Here is a 5,000-nt window from a genome sequence, read left to right on the forward strand (position 1 = left end):
GGACGTTATTCTAAAGTGTTACCCAGTCGGTTACACTGTACCGTAATAAGTCAGTCAGTTACACAGTAAAGTACCGTAATTAATATTTTAACAGCTGATGCTGGAGTTCTAATAGTTAAGTAAGAGCTGGTGTAACTGCAGATGATGGGTTTTGTAACCGTCAGTGACTGTTCTGTTGTAGGGGTGCATTTCACAAAACCATGGTTGCTAACTACATTAGCTACTTTGTTGTTTGCAATGCAATTTCTCATTGGCAACCACCGAAGTTGCTAACTGGCTAACAAGTTTTCCTATCTGAGTGTGAGTGTGTGTTTGTGCGTGTGAGAGAGAGAGAGAGAGATAGAGAGACAGAGAGAGAGAGAGAGAGAGAGAGAGAGAGAGAGAGAGAGAGAGAGAGAGAGAGAGAGAGAGAGAGAGAGAGAGAGAGAGAGAGAGAGAGAGAGAGAGAACAATTCTGTTGAGGTGTGTGTGTGTGTGTGTGTGTGTGTGTGTGTGTGTGTGTGTGTGTGTGTGTGTGTGTGTGTGTGTGTGTGTGTGTGTGTGTGTGTGTGTGTGTTTGCATGCACATGGTGAAGCGCTGTTCTATGTAGCGTACAGGAATGCATTACTACAGCGATGGTGAAATACCCCGGAGAACTGTAACACTGGAATCTGTTATTACGAGCACAAGGGTGTCTACATTTATGTTTTTGTTTTTGTATGTGTGTGTGTGTGTGTGTGTGTGTGTGTGTGTGTGTGTGTGTGTGTGTGTGTGTGTGTGTGTGTGTCTGTGTGTCTGTGTGTGTGTGTGTGTGTGTGTGTGTGTGTGTGGCACTTTGTTATGTACTTGGAAAAGACAATGCATTTGGATGGTGATGATAAAATACCCAAGAGGCCAATAAAGGAAGCGTGTGTGTGTGTGTGTGTGTGTGTGTTCGAGAGAGAGAGAGAGAGAGAGAGAGAGAGAGAGAGAGAGAGAGAGAGAGAGAGAGAGAGAGAGAGAGAGAGAGAGAGAGAGAGAGAGAGAGAGAGAGATCGCTTCACTAGAATTTCGTCTATCACCGTGTCACTGTTTAGGGGTGTTGTGGCGCTGCGCACTAAAGCACCCGTCCATAAATGGACTCGTTTGCTCATTAGGACTAGGGCTGCTCGATTATAAGAAAAATCAATAATCACGATCACTTCAGTCAATATTGATAAATCACAATATTTTTAGACGATATTTCTTTTAAAGACAAATGAATTGTGCTAAGCAACAACATTCTTCCCTCCCTTCAGTAGTTAGAGTGGAGGGACATCGATAGCACACAGTGGTATTATGTTGGGTAGCAAGTCTGCTTTGTGCTCGCAATGGCTCACGTGGAGGAGGATGCATTGCACTTAGGGTAACCTACCTTTTGGCAGTATAGACAAATGACAAATTTCTTGTTTCAAATCAATATTATGAAATTTGATATAGTTTGATATCACCATATTAATACGATATATTGCACAGCCTTAATTGGGACCCGTGTGCGAGTGCAGATTGCATGTCCGATTGCATATTCAACTTTCCTGTCATGATAAAGGCATAAAGCCCACAAAAATATGTCTATTCAAAAAATAGATTTAGGGGTTAGGGGTTGTCCCCTGAGAAAAAAAGTAATAAAGTTGTGAAAAATGTGATTTTAAGGCAATATGTGAATGGAAACAGAGGATTCGGCTCAGGGGCCACATAACAGAAACCAGGGGCCACATAACAGAAACTACTCCTGGGCCCCTGGGCCTTAGCCCAGTAGGTCTGTTCAGTAATCTCTCCCTGCTAACTCACCTTGACTAACACATGGCCTGCGGTGAACAAGCAGTAGTAGTGGTCTGAAAAGAATCACATTTTCTGTCAGTCAGACCGGACGTTGCTCTGCACTAAAACGAGAGCCATAAATGATGTTTATTATGGTTTGCACTAAATTGCCCTGATAGATGTACAGAGTCATGGACAGGGCTTGTTTGCCTTCAGCTTGTAATGTTACGCAATGTTACATGATTTTCCCCCTCACGACTTGCTTGTCCCTTTCCTTACCTGTACCTGTGGGAATGGAAATTGGTTATAATGTATAAACACCTCTTATTACTCTAGTATTTAGAGCAGATGGTTGTAGGTTCGAATCCTACCTTTTACATTACATTACATCGCACTTAGTTGACACTTTCATTTATTCAGAGCGACTGACAGTTATTATTTGTCATGGTATTGGTTGCAGTCCCCTAGATTGAAAGACCAACTCTCTCACCACTGGGCCACGGCTGCCCCAATGTTACCTCTCCCTACACCTTCCTCCATAGCTGAGGTGCCCCTGAGCAAGGCAGCCAGTCCCACATTGCTGTATGGACTGTTATAAATGCCCTGTAAATAACTGTTAGTCGCTGGATAAAAGTGTCAGCTATATGTAATGTAATGTAATGGTTCCTCCTAGGTATTAATAGGCCAGCTGTTCGGTATGAGAATTGTGGCCTCTTTGTTCTTAGTATGTCTCAGAAGCATTCCACTTGTGTGATGGGTGATGGGTCATTGTTTGCTGAAAAATCTTCACTACAGTTTACTACAACATTACTACGCTATTAGGTTACTTATTAAATAATTACTACTTTGTTGATGCCAATCCATTCGAAGAAGATCAAGCTCAGCCTACATCATTAGGGTCTGTGTCAAAGTTCTCTCTCTCTCTCTCTCTCTCTCTCTCTCTCTCTCTCTCTCTCTCTCTCTCTCTCTCTCTCTCTCTCTCTCTCTCTCTCTCTCTCTTCTCTCTCTCCTCTCTCTCTCTCTCTCTCATACACACACACACACACACACACACACACACACACACACACACACACACACACACACATGCACACACAAGATACATTACATGCCGCCGACACACTAAAGCCCATACACATTCACACATTGTGAGCTGAGACTGTCACTCCAGATTCTCCAGAAGTGTCAGCTCCTCTTTCTTCCCTGTGGTGGCGCTGTCTGTAATGCAGAGGGTGCGATGGCATCACCCCAAAAACCAAAAAAAAGAGAAGAAAATACTATGTCGCAGTCAAGCAATCCAACAGCAAACCGGTTTCCCACTGATATACAGATGGACAGATCAACACAATGGAACTTGAGCTGTAACAATGTTTTGGAGTGGCCTTTCAATCAAACAGGACAGCGATTGCATCAAGGGAAGTGCATGAGGAGAGGAAGATTTGGAAGCATCTGGATTTGAACTCGGGTCAGATACAAACCCTGGTCCCTGGATATAGATATGGGCAGCCATGGCCTAGTGGTTAAGGAGATGGGCTTTAGATCACAGGATTGCAGGTTCAAACCTCAACCTTACCACTCCCCACCAAACTCCATGGCTGAGGTGCCCTAGGCACCTAACTCCACACTGCTCCAGGGACTGTAACCAATACCCTGTAAATAAGTGTAAGTTGCTTTGAATAAAAAAAGTGTCAGCTAAATGTGATGTAATGGTACAGCGCCTTAGCCCACACGACCACAGCACACCCGCCTTCCCACTCTATCGCTGTGACTCTTGGAATTATTTATGGTGTTATGGTATATATGGTTTATATGATGTTGGCGATGCTTCAGGTGGTAGAGGAGCTGTTCGGCAACCCAAAGGTTGCAGGGTCGAGCCCTGCTCTGCCTGACCCCATTGAAGTGTCCTTGAGCAAGATACAGTACTTAACCCCAAGTTGCTCCTGGTGGCAGAGTGGTATGCGTGGCAGCCACTGCCACTGGTGTGTGAATGTAAGTGTGACTGGGTGAATGTGTGAGGCATAAAGCGCTTTGACTGCTCAAAGGAGTAGAAAGGCGCTATATAAATGCAGTTCATTTACCATTTACCATTTACCATTTATATAGCCTATAACCAGAGGTGGAAAAACTGGACTGTCCGAGTAAAAGTCCTGCTTCAGGTTTTCTTTCATGCCAGCCTTTTTGCCTTCGACAGGGAGGGTAAATGTGTTTGTGATTGTACTACCAAGGATGTGACTCCCATAGGAGAGGACACTCTCACTCTCTCCATTCCTTCAGAGAACCGGGGACATATACATGTCCTTATGTCTTTCTTATGCCTGTGTGCTCCCATTTCATGTTTGCTCATCAACCTGGCTTAAGGGATGGTCTAATTAGTATCCGCTGGTTGATTGAATTGGCAGGAGCAAAGGGTTTTTACTTTGAGGACTTGGGTTTTTCCACTTCAGTGTAATAGCTCATCTCAGAGGACAAGATGGCATTGGGTGGCATCACCCAGAAAACCAAAAAAGAGAACTGGGTGAATAGACCAAAAAAGAGAACAATGTACTCCATTGCTGTGTTATTTTCAGTTTTGACTTTCTTTGACCCTTGAATGTGATGTTGTCTTTAAGTAATGACATGGTACACAAAGGCAAAACCAAAAGTGAAACCAAAGGAAAACGGATAAAAGTAAAAAAATAACTAGAATAATAATAGGAGTGCTTTTGGTCACTCCTATTTCCACCCGCTATGGCGCTTGTACGTAGTGTTACCGCTGTAACTTGTGACAGATTTTTTCATGACATCACCGAGAACAGCGACCAAAAAAAGGGAAGAGGTATTTTCATTTAGGTATTTCAGTTTCCATTATTTGAAGGTGTTGGTTATGGTTCCAGGACCGTAGAACATCAAAACACCCACGTCGCGTGAGAACAATGAGAACAATGAGTTGCTGAATTGCGTTCTTGGTTTTTCAATTCCCTCTTTCTATGACTCTTTCATTGATAAGACCATTATGATGTTCCCATGGGATACTATGGTAATTACTTTTTATGAATGAAAATGAAAGCACACCTGGGAAACTCCAACTCCCATTGTCATTGTGACACAGCACACAAGTGTTCATTGCACAAAACGAAATTGCATTTTATGCCTCTCCCCGTGCATGGGGGCAGTGTGGCGGAACGGTACCATGCTCAGGGTACTCTCAGTCATGTAGGGAGGATGGGGAGAGCACTGGTTAATTACTCCTCCCACCAACCTG

The 5,000-nt window shown here is 43.6% G+C and overlaps 1 protein-coding gene across 1 annotated transcript in view; it reads left to right on the forward strand.

Moving 5' to 3' along the window:
- trip10b (thyroid hormone receptor interactor 10b) overlaps window positions 1-5,000 on the forward strand; it is a 38,693-nt gene that overhangs the window by 6,023 nt on the left and 27,670 nt on the right. The gene's annotated exons all lie outside the window — the stretch shown is intronic.

This window comes from Engraulis encrasicolus, chromosome 1 (genome assembly GCF_034702125.1).
Source record: "Engraulis encrasicolus isolate BLACKSEA-1 chromosome 1, IST_EnEncr_1.0, whole genome shotgun sequence".
Classification (NCBI taxonomy): Eukaryota; Metazoa; Chordata; class Actinopteri; order Clupeiformes; family Engraulidae; genus Engraulis; species Engraulis encrasicolus.